A 15,079-nucleotide genomic window follows, 5' to 3' on the forward strand; every position below is an offset into this window, starting at 1 on the left:
CCAACCTGCCGGACCACGCAGAGGTGAGGGGAGCCTGCGCCAGGGCACGGCACCTGCCCCAGGAGCTCACCCCTCTCGGCCTGTGACACTGGAACAGGCTAGAGCTGGTAATGCCTGATCCTTCCCTCCCACAGCCCAGCCCGGCCCAGGCAGCTTCCACTTAAAACTGGAATCGATGGATCATTTTTCCCAGCCACTACGAGCAGTATCACCCCACGCCGCTCACACACTCTGCGGGGTTTGTGCTCCACAGCGGAGGAGGTAGAAAAACCAGTCTCTCCACCTGCCTGTGTCGCCAGAACAGCTTCCAACCAAGTCAGCCAGACACCTGAGAGCCCGGCACGTGGCACCCCATCATTACAGCACGCGCCCCAGCTCCGGCCACCTGGAGTTACTACTACCAATGGCACTCTACAAACGTGTGCTGACAGTACTCATTGCGCTAGACACAGGACATACACCTAGCAAGGGCCCCTGCCCTGAGGAGCAGACAGACATGGTTACAGGTGGGGAACTGAGGCACAGAGACATGAAGTGACTGGGCCAGGGTCCCACAGGCCAAGAATTAAACCCCACTCCTAAGTCCCAGTCCAGTGCTCTCCCCACACAGTCAGGCTTCCTCTGACGGCCAGGTCTACACTCCAAAGACTGATGTCGCCGGGTCGACCTCTCAGGCGGAAAAAATCCACCCCCCGCGCGACAAAGCTACGCCGAGGAAGGCCCCGGCGCGGAGAGTGCTGGGCTGACAGAAGAATTCTTCCATCGACCTAGCTCCTGCCTCTCGGGGAGGTGGACTGACCCTGCCGACAGCGGCTGGAGCGAGCGTCCACGCTGCAGACAAGCCCTTAGTCACACAGAAAAACGCCACGTTTTTGAAGAGACACGTCCTTGAGCATCTTCTCGGACAAGCACTGGCTTCTGGTGTTCCGGGAGGGTCTTAACCTAGCAACGCAATTACAATTGGACACAGCTGGGGAGCGTTGTTAACATCTCAGCGTGCTGCACAGGAAGACCGTGCAATCTCTCACCTCACCACTGCCACCCCCGAGACATGTGAAAAATCCAGAGAGCTCTTGTGTTACGTGCTGCATAGACACCATGGGAAAGGCACCCACCACCCCGGGGTCCTGCATGCCCCGGACGGGATACAGGGCACCCCTGTAAGGCACACACACCAATGGGGCTCAGCCCCATATTCCATCGCTACCCTTGGTGCCCCCCAGCCAGCTCTCTCTACCGGCTACCTCACGCGAAGACTTCCAACTGCCTCGTCTTCAGGGTTTACCTCACATCAGCTCACCCGAGCTACGCGCAGGCTCTTTATGGCTAGTGAAGACAAGCCGCGTGTAGGGAATGGCCAAGCTGACTCTGAGCGGCCCGCCTCATTCAGTACCAGACGCACCACAGAGAGGTTCATGGTGGACAAATACGGAACAGTCAGCCACAGTGCAGCCCCTACGCAGCCCCTGCATTACACACCGTAGGGGGTGATTTGTACAGATACAGTCATACGGGTACAACCCCTCATGTGGGCTCAGTTCTACTAGTGTAACGTGCTTACCGGGATAGCTAGTCCCATATGGGAGGGGGAATAAGCTGTAACAGTATAAGCAGACTAGCAACTGCACTGATTAACTAAACTGACATCGTTATGAGCGGTACAACTTTGGGGTTTCCGTTTGTCCTCGTGTCCAGAAACAGAAGGATGCGTGTTCCTGCCAGGGAGTTTTTTCTTTCAAGAGGTTTGTCCAGCGTAGCTGTGGATGTTTCCCTACTGGTCTGTATCGAGCCGAGCACACTGCTGGCACTCCGATCCTAATAATGCTCTTTACCGAGTGAACTGTCTGACCATTCGACAACAATTCTAGAGTGATCAGCTTCACTTCCTAGTTCTCCTGAATTAGCCTGACATCCAAAAGGGAAATTTAAATGCAGGAAAACTGCTTTCCCTGAAGTTATGTTGAAATAGCTGCTTAATTTCCAGAAACCATTTCTGATCTCATTTAATGAAGAGAGACTGTCAGGATCAGTCTGGCCTCCAATTGTAATGCTGTAAACAAACAGAGACAGCCACACACGAGCGTTTCCCAAACCCATGACGCACACAGAAACACGTGTCTCTATTCAAAACTCGAGAGTGAGCAGTTATTTTTCTAAACCATTCCCCTGGCATCGACACCCAAACAAATCAGCACCCAGACCCGAGGGAGACGGAGTTTCATTGTGCAATGCCAGAGATGAGCACAGAGGAAGCAGAACCTTGCTAAGGGCAGGGATACATTATTTGCCTACTTCCACTTTCAAAAATCCACACTTCATTAGCAGCACGGGGAAGGAACTTGGTTTACAACAGGTGTGTTTTGAAGTTGCAGTCCCACCCTAGTGACTAGGCAGCTCCGTTCCAATGCACACACCAGCTAGATTTAGGCCCCAAATAAAGCATTGTAGGCCCTTCAATAGACGCTCTTGAAAAACATCAACAGTGGCGCCTAAAGCCAATTGTCACTCAAAGCCTGGTTGGTAGCCAGGGTGGGATTTCAATGCTGTGCTGGGCTCTTTACTCACAGTGAATGTAGTCGGGTTTTGACAGTTTCCTGTGTGGGATTTTTAAAAGGATCGCTGTGCTGCTGTGACAAAACTGGAGCTGTGGTGCTATCCGCACACCCAACTAAAACCACCACCAAGTTACTGCCCCTCCCTCCCACCTGCCCCCGGAGCTCCCATGGCCAGAGTGGGATGATAAACATGCTCAGTGTTTATATAGGGCTTCACAGCACAAGAACATTGCACCCACAGCAAGAATGCTCTACAACCTGCTATGAGAAAGGGCGTTTTATAGATGGGAGACCAGAGAGGGGAAAGGGACTCACCAAGCGTCACCCGCCCAGAGCTAGGGGCAGGATGCAGATTTCTGCAGTGGCCTAGAAATATTGCAGAACCTGGTGCCTAAATGCCATGGTGATGGGCACCCCAGAACGCCCCACCTGTGGCCCTCTGATCGGGGGCACAGCGCAGCCCCTCACATTCCCTGCTGTCCTAGTTTGGGGGCAGGCGGCTGGAAGGATGCCTGGGCCTGGGGCATTCGGCAGAACCCCTCCCTGGCCGGTTTCTCGGGGTCAGGGGGGCTGATCCCGAGGCTAGAGCCACGCGCGCCTCTTCCACGCAGGAAAGTGACAAGTGGGCCTTGAACACGCTGCAGGTCCCCAAACCCCCGGCAGCCCCAGGGGACAGCAGCGACCGCTCCCGAGCTGTTCCAGGGCCAGGCTCGGCCCGAGCCGCCACAGAAGACCCCACGTTTGGGAGGCTGCAGCACTGGGGGTGAGGGGGCTGGAGGCGACCCCCCAACCTCGGCCGGGGGGACGGGACCCCGCAGCTCCGGGTGGGACGGGCAGGGGGCACCGCCCTGGGGACCCCGCCCGGACACAGCCCGCTCCGCTCCGCTGCCGGCGGGGCCAGGCTCGGCTCGGCCCTCACCTGCTCATGGCCCGCCGGGTCCGCAGCGCAGGGTCCGCCCGGCCCGCCGGGTCCGCAGCGCACCCCAGCTGCCCCTGCTACATTGTAGCGAGCTCGGGCGCTGGGGGCGCAGCCGCAGAAGGCGGCGGAGGGGCCGCTGCTGCCCCCGCAGGCCGGGCGGACCGCGCGCCCCAGCCGCTGCCCCGCCCCAGCAGAGCCAGCGCGGGGGGGGCGGGCCCAGCCAGCGGCTCGGGCTTCCCTCGCGGGGACCCCCCGCCCGGCAAGGCCCCCCTGGCCAGCAGTCCTGGCCAAGGTCCGAGTCCCAGCAGCCGCCGAGCGCCCCCAGGGCTGGAACCGTGTGTCCCGGGGGTGCGGAGAGCAGTGATTTCCCTACACCCCCCCTGGATTTCCCCAACACCCCCCCAGTTTTGTGAACTAGTTACATGCCAAACCTGGTGGCTGAACTTTGTGACTTTGTCCTCACCCACAACTGTTTCACATTTGGGGACAATGTATACCTTCAAGTCAGCGGCACTGCTATGGGTACCCGCATGGCCCCACAGTATGCCAACATCTTTATGGCTGACTTAGAACAACGCTTCCTCAGCTCTTGTCCCCAACGCACCTACTCTACTTACGCTACATTGAGGACATCATCATCTGGACCCATGGAAAAGAAGCCCTTGAAGAATTCCAACATGATTTCAACAATTTCCATCCCACTATCAACCTCAGCCTGGACCAGTCCACACAAGCGGTCCATTTCCTGGACACTACTGTACTAATCAGCGATGGTCACATAAACACCACCCTATACCGGAAACCTACTGACCGCTACACTTACCTACATGCCTCCAGCTTCCATCCAGGACACACCACACGATCCATTGTCTACAGCCAAGCTCTAAGATACAACCGCATTTGCTCCAATTCCTCAGACAGAGACAAACACCTACAGGATCTCTATCAATCATTCTTAAAACTACAATACCCACCTGCTGAAGTGAAAAAACAGATTGACAGAGCCAGAAGAGTACCCAGAAGTCACCTACAACAAGACAGGCCCAACAAAGAAAGTAACAGAACGCCACTAGCCGTCACCTTCAGCCCCCAACTAAAACCTCTCCAGCGCATCATCAAAGGTCTACAACCTATCCTAAAGGACGATCCCTCACTCTCACAGAACTTGGGAGACAGGCCAGTCCTCGCTTACAGACAGCCCCCCCAACCTGAAGCAAATACTCACCAGCAACCACACACCACTGAACAAAAACACTGACCCAGGAACCTATCCTTGCAACAAAGCCCGCTGCCAACTCTGTCCACATATCTATTCAAGTGACACCATCATAGGACCTAATCACATCAGCCATACCATCAGGGGCTCGTTCACCTGCACATCTACCAATGTGATATATGCCATCATGTGCCAGCAATGCCCCTCTGCCAAGTACATTGGCCAAACCGGACAGTCTCTACGCAAAAGAATAAATGGACACAAATCTGACATCAGGAATCATAATATTCAAAAACCAGTAGGAGAACGCTTCAACCTCTCTGGTCATTCAGTAACAGATTTAAAGGTGGCAATTTTGCAACAGAAAAGCTTCAAAAACAGACTCCAAGGAGAAACTGCTGAACTTGAATTAATATGCAAACTAGATACAATCAATTTAGGCTTAAATAGAGACTGGGAATGGCTGAGCCATTACACACATTGAATGTATTTCCCCATGTTAAGTATCCTCACACCTTCTTGTCAACTGTCTGGAATGGGCCATCTTGATTATCACTACAAAGGTTTTTTTCTCCTGCTGACAATAGCTCATCTTAATTAATTAGCCTCTTAGAGTTGGTATGGCAACTCCCACCTTTTCATGTTCTCTGTATGTATATATATCTCCTCACTATATGTTCCATTCTATGCATCCGATGAAGTGGGCTGTAGCCCACGAAAGCTTATGCTCAAATAAATGTGTTAGTCTCTAAGGTGCCACAAGTACTCCTGTTCTTTTTGCGGATACAGACTAACACGGCTGCTACTCTGAAACATGCCAATTTAGTGACTGTTTGGAAATTTGAATTGAAATTGAAACATTAATACACACTTTAAAAGCATATACAGTGTATAATAAAATACGTGTATCTGAAAAAGTATAATAGATTTGAAAAGTATGAACATAGACTAGCTTCCTTATACAGCTGTTGTTTTTTATGACAATGTCAGTGCATTCATTTCGGTGACGTTGGCCAACCTAATAATTTCAAATGATGATTTGTAAGCGAAGTCTAAAGGAGCTCTCCCTGACACCTAGTGATGAGCTGGGGGCTGGGGGGAAAGGCTTCAGGACCAGATTGTATTTACATTCACACCTAATCTGCCTAGGTACCCAGCAAACAGAGCTGTGTTGCCCAAGTGATAGATTTTGGCTGGGGTTGGGTTACATATCACTTGAATGCGGGGGGGAGGGATGAAATGTTGTTGCTCTTATTGTATGAGTAAAGGGCAGTAGAACTGTACTTAGCCTGTGCTGATTGGGGGCATCAAGAGAGAGGGTGGGGACCTGCCCCTCTCCACTGTTTAAAGACAGAGCTGATTAGGCTCCATAGATAGTCTTTTGTTCTGTTAAGTGACCACTGCAGCTGAAATCACTGATAATCAGGTCTAAGTGCTTAGTCCTGCTGTGGGACAGTGTTTCTGTGGAAGAGAGGGCCCAGCCTGCACTAGCAGCGAGGTTCCCCCCCTGAGAGCTCAGCTGAAATCACTGAGAGCTGGTGGAACCTCAAGAGACCAACTCGCAGAGGTCACAGTGGCAGGTGGCAGCAGAAGGTGACTGCGCAGGGCCATTGGCAACAGAGCGATGGAGTGAACGGTGCAACGACGAACAGCCATGGCCAGAGCAAACAGTGAGCAGCTGGAGGAACGAGCAAGGTGCCTTCTTGCCCCCCACCTGGGAGGTGAACTCACGTGAAAGCACCTCTGAACTCTGAGTCTCCACTGACCAAGGACAACCCCGGTGAGCGGGGTGTGGTGGAGGGAAAAGTGAGGGGCACGTTAAATAAACATTTGTTTGTTGGAGTATATTTTAGTGACTTTGCTCCAGAATGCTAGATTTGTGACTGGGAATGGAAACTTATATAAATATGTTTCCTAGTAGGCCAAGATTTTTAAAACGCATTATTTGCCAAGGTTGTTATCTCACATCGTTGCTATCTTGAGAGGTCATTATGTTGGGGAGTTTCTGTACTAAACATTTTTATTATTATAATTAATTTTTACATAAGAATGGTCATACTGGGTCAGACCAATGGTCCATATAGCCCAGTATCCTGTCTTCCGACAGTGGTCAAGGCCAGGTGCTTCAGAGGGAATGAACTGAACAGGTAATCATCAAGTGATCCATCCCCTGTTGCCCATTCCCAGCTTCTGGCAAACAGGCTAGGGACACTCAGAGCATCCCTCCCCATCCTGGCTAATAGCCACTGATGGACCTATTCTCCAGGAATTTATCTAGTTCTTTTTTTAATCCTGTTATAGTTTTGGTCTTCACAGCATCCCCTGACAAACAGTTCCACGTGTTGACTTTATGTTGTGTGAAGAAGTACTTCCTTTTGTTTTTTTAAAACCTGCTGCCTATTAATTTCATTGGGTGACTGTTAGTTCTTGTGTTATGTGAAGGATCAAATAACATTTCCTTATTCACTTTCTTCACACCAGTCAAGATTTTATAGACCTCTATCATATCCCCCCTTAGTCGTCTCTTTTCTAAGCTGAAAATTCCCAGTCATTTTAATTTCTCCTCCTGTTTCATACCCCTAATCATTTTAGTTGCCCATCTCTGTACCTCTTCCATTTCCAATATATCTTTTTTGGGATGCGGTGACCAGATCTGCAGACAGTATTCAAGGTGTACACGTACCATGGATTTATATAGAGGCAATATGATATTTTCTGTCTTATTATCTATCCCTTTCTTAATGATTCCCAACATTCTGTTCGCTTTTTTGACTGCTGCTGCACATTGAGTGGATGTTTTCAGAGAACTATCCACAATGACTCCAAGATCTCTTTCTTGAGTGTTAACAGCTAATTCAGACTCCTTCATTTTGTATGTATAGTTGAGATTGTTTTCCAATGTGCATTACTTTGCATTTATCAACATTGAATTTCATCTGCCATTTTGTTGCCCAGTCACCAGGGCCGGCTCCAGGCACCAGCCCAGCAAGCAGGTGCTTAGGGCAGCCAAGGGGAAGGGGCGGCACGTCGGGCTCTTCGGCAGCAATTCGGCGGCGAGTCCCTCTCGGAGGGAAGCACCTGCTGCCGAATTCCCGCTGAAGAAGAAAGCGGGCGCGGTGGAGCTACCACCGGAGTGCCAACGATCGCAATTGCGGTCGCGGCTTTTTTGTTTTGTTTTGTTTTTTTGTTTCCCCCTCCCCCCCCCCCCCCCCCCGCCGCTTGGGGTGGCAAAAACCCTGGAGCTGGTCCTGCCAGTCACCTTGTACCTCTTCACAGTCTGCCTGGGACTTAACTATCTTGAATAGTTTTGTATCATCTGCAAATTTTGCCACCTCACTGTTTACCCATTTTTCCAGATCATTTATGAGTATGTTGAACAGTAATGGTCCCAGTACTGACCCCTGAGGGACACCACTATTTATCTCTCTCCATTCTGAAAACTGAGAATTGATTCCTACCCTTTGTTTCCCATCTTTTAAGCAGTTACTGATCCATGAGAGGACCTTCTCTCTTATCCCATGATGGCTTACTTTTCAAAAGTCAATTTAAATTAAATACATTTTTTTTTAAATTATATATTTTTTAGAAATCTTGACCTGTTATGTGTTTTGGTGTAACTTGCATTATCCTTATGTTAAATTTACATTATCCTAACAAAACATTTACTTTATTCATATCTCTTTTATATATCTCATCGGCCCTGACATCCCCCCTGTAAATTCGAACCCCCCCCCTCCATTTCAATTCCTGGGGAAAGCACTGGCTGAGAGCCACTGAACTAACTACCCCTGCATAGGATGGAAACCCCTTCAGGCCGGGGGGTGCGGCAGGGCAGCCCCCTAGTTCCAGCACCTCTGGCTGGGCTGGGCGGGGACAGCTGCAGGACTGCCAGGCCCAGCGCACAAGGTACCCAGGGCTCCCGGCCTTGCTGTGCACCTGCCCAGCGCCCCAGGGGAGCTGAGTCCAGACCCTCTGGCCTCTCCTGCGCCCTGGCAGCCTGCCCTGTCCTCAGAGAGCCCCTCCATGGCCCAGCAGCATCAGGCCCTGAGTCACCTGGTAGAGCCGGTACCAGCTGGCAGATTCCGCTCGCTGAGCTGTCCCCCTCCAGCCTGGCGAGGGATCGGGCCCAGGGGCAGCATCTCCTGCCTCTCCATGTGGTGGGTGGGCCGCGGGCTTTGGTGCTGTAGCTAGAAGCCACCATGACGCCCCGCAGGGGGTCAATTCCTAGCCCATCCCACGGGCTGCTCTGGAGACCTGCAGCCTGGGGGTCAGGAGCTAGGGCTGGAATAGCAGAACGGCTCAGCAGAGCAGCTGGACATGTCAGGTGCTGAGCACTGGACAATCTAGCCCCACAGGTCCTTCCTCCACCCCCTTTTCTCTTCCTCGGCTCTGTCTCTGCCCAGGCACCTCTCCTCCAGTCTGTTCCAGCGCTTGAGTATCCCTAGCGCTGCTTTCTAGCACTCTCCCCAGTTCTCCTTGGGGGGATTCTTTCTTTTCTGACTTGCCTTTTCCCTTCTGCGTTCTCTTTCCCTCCTTTCCCCATCAATATCTCTCTCCACTGCTCCTCCGTCCCCCTAGCCCTTTCAGGACCTGGCCTACTCCTCCATCTCACCAGCAGGACCGTGTGTTCAGAGGGGGAGAGTGGCTGTGACCTTCCAAATGTGGGCTGGGCTCTTCCCAATTCATACTGCTCATCTGTTTGGGGATATTTAAATTCATGGGTCTAACTGGGTTGCACTCACCTGCAGCTACAATTAGCTGGCTCATGTGTATTGCAGTGCTGCCCTCTACTGATTATTATCAGAACTGCTCAAGTGTGTTTCATAGGCCAGATATGTTAACAGCACATGAAGTTTCTCCTTTAATGCCAAGAGCCTAGGGTTGTGCTTTGGAGGAGTAAAGCTCTGAGCTCTGGCCCCACTGCTCCCATGAAATCCAGAGATCCCATAGAGAGCAGCCTCGCAGCAAAGGAAAAGCCTGTGGATTTGTAGCAGTAACCCCAGGTAATCACACTCCTCGGCTTCCTGCCAGGCACGGCCACGTCTCCTTTGGTCCTGTTTGCCCTGGCCCAGGCACACAGACAACAGGCTTGGATCCTCCTTCACCCCATGCCAGTTCCCGGTCAGGCTTCAGCTGGCAAAGTGGGCTCCTGGAGGCTTGAGGGCATAGAGATTTCTGGAGAAGAAGAGGCCACTTGGGCAGACAAGCTTTAGGCTTCTCTTCGTCCAGTCTCCCCACTCAGCCCCCATCTCTCCAGGGGAGCCGGATGACAGGAATCAGAGGCTAATGGTTAAGACCCAGAACTGGGAGATTTGGGTTCTCTCCAAGGCTCTGCCACTGACTCACTGGGCAGCCTTGGGAAAATCCCGGCACAGCTGTAAAGCAGGGCTGGCAATACTACCGAGGGGAGCATTGTGGGCTTGACTTTGGGTCTGTAAAACACTTTGAGGTCAACAGCGAAGCGGCACTAGAGAAACGCAAAGCTAATGAATATTCTTCTGAAGTGCCTGACAGCCTCAGGGCCACGCCCGACTCACGTTCCTGGCCCGCTGCTTTGACCATCTCTCTCTCTCTTGCTCATACACACACCTCCCAGCTCCGCCCACTGGCTCGCTTGTCCTCATTGCATTAAATAACCCAGATTTCTTGGCCTTTCCTTTAAGGCACTTCCCTTCCCACCTGCTCTGGTATCCTCCCCTGGCATCCCTCTCCCACACCAGTGGTGCCAGCCTCTGTCACTCATTTGGCTACTTCTGCCAGCCCCTGGCACTTTCTGCCCGCTGCTCCTTGTCCACCGAATGCTCTCCCCAAAGCTTCTCCTTTCTCCTCTGTCAAACCTTCCTCGAGATCTGCTGCCATTGTACTGTCTGCAGCACGTGGCCACGTGCCAGGGCCAGCCCGGAGAGCTCTGGGGAGCATTCAACCCTCATGTTTGTGTGTGTCATTAGAACCCATTTTGACTCAGCCTGAAAACCAGTGCCCAGCTAGGCTGGGTCCCCAAAGAGCCTCTCCCCACTGCCCTTCCCCTTCCTGTTTGTTGCAACCCCGTGTCTGTCTTACAACAGATGTAACCTCGTCTCGGGGGAAGGGACAGGCTCTCACCCGGTGTCTGTGGAGCACTGATCCCAGCTGAGGGCCCGGGGTGCCCGATCCCAATGGTAAAGGGGTCTGGGGGGCCTGTATTATAGGGCTGTTCCAGCTGAGCTCCTGTAGCCCTTTTAAGACTAGGGAGCTCTTCCTGTTCTCAGTGGGTGCCCACCGTCAGCAGTGTTTTCTGGGGCCCGCGGTGAAGGGCGTTGAGTGTAGCAGCAATTTCTCGTCCAGGAGGGTCAGGGGCCCAGCAGCGTTTAGGGTCAGACTTTCACATGAGGCAGGTGCCGGTGAACTAGCAGCAGTTCCTGACTGTGCACACACACGGGTAATGTGGCCCACATGTGCGCTGTCCCCCACACTGCCTCTGTCCTGACCAGAGTCACACACCCACTGGGACAGAGGCAGATTAAGGTTTTGTGGGGCCCTGGTCTAGAGTAAGTGGGGGGCCCCTCCCCGCCCCACCCCTTCTACCTGTGCCCTGACCCATCCTGCCACTGTGGGCCCAGAGCTCCTCCAGTCCCTGGCCAGCAAGGTGAGCTCTGTCTCCAGCTGGGCACTACCACGTCCTGGCCCCAAACCAGGGCCAGGCGTTACATGGCGCTCAGCACCACGTGTGCCCACCAGCGCCACGCATAGAGTGACACCTGGGGCTACGCTGGGGAAGGCAGCGCCTGTTCCACAAAGATGATGACTAAAGGCAGCTGTTTCTCTGCCCTCCTTGGCGGTTACTAATCCCTTAACGCACAGGCAAAGCAGGTCTGGCACCTCCCTCTGCCAGCACCACACACCCTCCCCCTACACTGCATCCTGCCTGAGCGCCAGTGCGGAAACAGGTTCCTCCGACAGGGGAAAGGGCTCCACTGCTCGATGGCTGCCCCACAGCAGGTATGAGGATTGTGTTCCCCGGGAGCTCCCCCAAGGAAGCAGCTGTGCTGGCCTGGCCTGGCCTGAGACCAGAAGGGGATGCATCCCCAACTGGGGACAGACAGGGGAGGGTCGGGGAACAAAGCCAGCTCCTGGCCAGCACTCAAAAGGAAACAGGCAGCATGGCGTGTTTAGTCCCACACTCATGAGCTGAGTGGGGAGGCCCCTTCCCAACCACTTCTGCAGCTGTCCCAGTGCCCAAGTCAGGGATCTGCCCATGAACAGGGGTAACTAGATTCCTGCGTGCAGATAGCTAACGTGGTGCCCAGCCACTGCTTTACATATACACCCTCCTTCTGCATGGAGAACCACCCCCAGCACCTCCTGTGCAGTAAGGGCGTTTGCACAATGCAGCAGGAGCTGCTCAAGGCAGGACGGAGAGATGCTCTTTGCAAACCAATTAGCTAATGTGTTTAAAAACCCTGGTGCAACAGCATCTCCCACCCCCCATTCCCTGCTCAGGAGTTGGGATCAATCCCAACCAGCTGGCAGGTTTTTAAAGGGGCTGCCCCCAGCCTGCACTAGGCGTGGCAGAAAGTAGAGTTTAAACACGTGTGTTAGAAGGTGGTAACCTGCTTTCCCCGCCTCTATCCAAGGCTGAGAGGAGACCAGAGGGAAGGAGCGGGATACTTGTGAGCTAGATGATGGCAGGAGGAATGGGCTAGCAGCTGGAAGAGAGCATGATGGGACTGACCACAGAGCTGTCCTGTTCCAACCCCACCAGGGAGCGATGGCTGCAGTCCGTAGCACTGGAGAGCAGAGGGTTAATACTGCAGTACATTGGAAAGAGGGGATAGGGCACTGCAAGCCAGCTGATAAAATGCAAGAGGCCCAGCACATGACTACTTAGCTGGAGACTCACCCAAGCCAGAGGCAGCAGTGCCCATGTCTCCCCAGGGTGCGCACTGCTGCAGATGGGAACTTGCTCCCTAAGCCAGCCGAGGAAATAAGAGCCATCGGCAGCTTCCCTCCCAGGAAGAGCCCAGAAGATCCAGGGCAAGGCCTGCAGGACAGGGCTGGCTCCTACCTAGGTCAGTGTGGGAGGTGAGAGCTACAGGCAAGAGAGGCAGGAGGCTGACATGGCCTCTGCCTCTTGCCCCAGACACCAACTGCTCTTCAGCTTTCCCCAGACCAGCCGCATCCCTCTGACCACCAGCAACCCCCCCCCCCTTTACAGAGCACTGGTAAGCCAAGATTCTGCCGTGCTCTCCACCCCAGTAGTGCCTCAGCCAGGTAGCTGCCTGCTGGAGTATCATCCCTGCTAGTGTTTGGACCCGAGACTTGATAGTGGTTCTACCCTAGGAGGCCACTTCGGCTGAGGGGCAGAGGAGGAAGCTTGAAACGAGGAAGGCCCCTGCAGCCCTGGCCCTGCAGTGGGGTGCACAGACTTGCAAAGTCATCCATTGTGTAAAGGGAAAGCTGGAGAGATGGTGGCAACTGTGCCAACAGACCCCTTGCAATGAAGCTCAGTGCCTAGGCATCAGCCACCGCTTCCAACCCAAACCAGTCTAGAGGTTCCCCCCAAAAGGGTGGTTCTATCCTACCCTCAGGGCAGGACCAGCTCGTGTGCATTGGGCTGAATTCTAGGGCTTTGACAGGGCTGTTCCACCCTTCCTCAGCCACGGAACGTGCTGCAAAAATCCAGCCATTGCACTGACTGGAACATGTTCCAGAACCCAAGCGCCTTCGGGCCATGAATGGAGGGGCAGGATGTGCAGCGTCGAGTCTGCGGAGCCTGAAACAATAGCGGAGATGGGAACTACCCGTTAGTTGTTCCACTTCTGATCACTGCTGGATTTCCCCAGCCCACGTGTGGGATGAGCACAATTCCAGACAACCTGTCAGCATGCCACATAGGGTGACCAGATGTCCCAATTTTATAGGGACAGTCCCGATATTTGGGGCTCTCTTATATAGTCTCCTATTACTCCCCACCCTCTGTCCTGATTTTTCACACTTGCTGTCTGGTCACCCTAATGCTGCAGGTCCCACGTCACCCTGCCGCCTCCAGCACCTGCCTCCCCTTCTGCAGAGCAGTTATCAAACCAAACATCCATAGCATACTAAGAGTGGAGGGGCGAAGTGTGTATGTGGGGGACAGTCAGCCCAGGCTGCATCTGGAAGAGCCTCTGCTGTCTGCTTTGCCCCCTGCTGCTGGAGAATGCCCTGCTGTGGAGTTGGCCCAGTCTGCTGCAGAGCCCCCAGGGCCTGGGCTAGCACAGGCCAGGAAACTGAACTCCTGCCAGAAAAGCCTCTCCGGAGGATTCTGCAAGCCTTTGCTCCCACATCTGTCCTTTGGCCCCTCTGCCAACTCAGACCCAGGGTAGGGCTCTGGGGTGTCAGGACTGAAGGATAAATGCATCTTACAAGCAGACAGTCGCCCCTGCGAACTCCAGCAACTCAGTTGCAGGGATGTTTGTGGGGGAGGGGGGGTGCAGGCCTGCCAATGGGGGGGGGGCGCGGAATTGCCTGGGTGGGCTGCAGGGCTCCTAGGTGCGCAAGGCCGCTCTGGGCCTGTGCTTTGCGGGGCCCCACAGGCCGTCCTGGAAGTGATGGATTAGTCACTTCCACCCCGGGCTCTGCCCCCCCCGGGGCCTGGAATTTCTGTCGCGGGCCTGAGGGGGAGTGTCACCTTCGCCCAGTTCTACTCCATGGAGGAGCAGACCAAACTGGCGGGGAGTCGACCTTCGCGGGCACAAAACAAGCTGTCCTGTGCGTGACCCTTGTGACAGTTCTAGGAAGTGATGTCTGGGGCGGCGCAGAAAGGCCTGCCTGCTCCGGAGGCTCCACCCATAGGGATTCAGGCCGGCATTTCAAAGCAGCTTAAGGCCCCCTCCCAACTCCCACGACTCATTAGGCTCCTCCCAAAGCCCGCGCTTTAGCCCCCCCCGGGGAATCGAATCGATGTGCTGCCTGGGGCGTGGAGAAGGACAGCACCCCCACTCCGCTCACCACTGACAAGCGGCATCGCCCTGCTCCCCAGCAAACCCACCTGTCTGACGCCCCATCGCCAAGTCCTGGGGCTGGAACAAGGAAGGTCTCGGATAGGACGTACTGGACAGCAATACATTTATTAAGTATTCCAAAAAAATAAAAAAAAAAATCGACACAAACCAGTTTAAAAAAAAAAAAAAAAAAAAAAAATCAAACATCAGGGTCATCGACATGATCAGAGTCATGAGGACGGGCTACAGCTGCGCTAACTCAAGGATGGGGAGGGGAGATGGTTAGTAAATACGGAAGGATTTAAAATTTGGAACCCTTAACCAGAAGCAACTAAGTAGCGGTTGTCTAGTACTCAGCTAACAGGTAGCGAAGATGGAGGACTACGCTGGACAGTAGGGTGCTGTAGAAGCTTGACCTTCATGGTAA

This window comes from Emys orbicularis, chromosome 14 (assembly GCF_028017835.1).
Source record: "Emys orbicularis isolate rEmyOrb1 chromosome 14, rEmyOrb1.hap1, whole genome shotgun sequence".
Classification (NCBI taxonomy): domain Eukaryota; kingdom Metazoa; phylum Chordata; order Testudines; family Emydidae; genus Emys; species Emys orbicularis.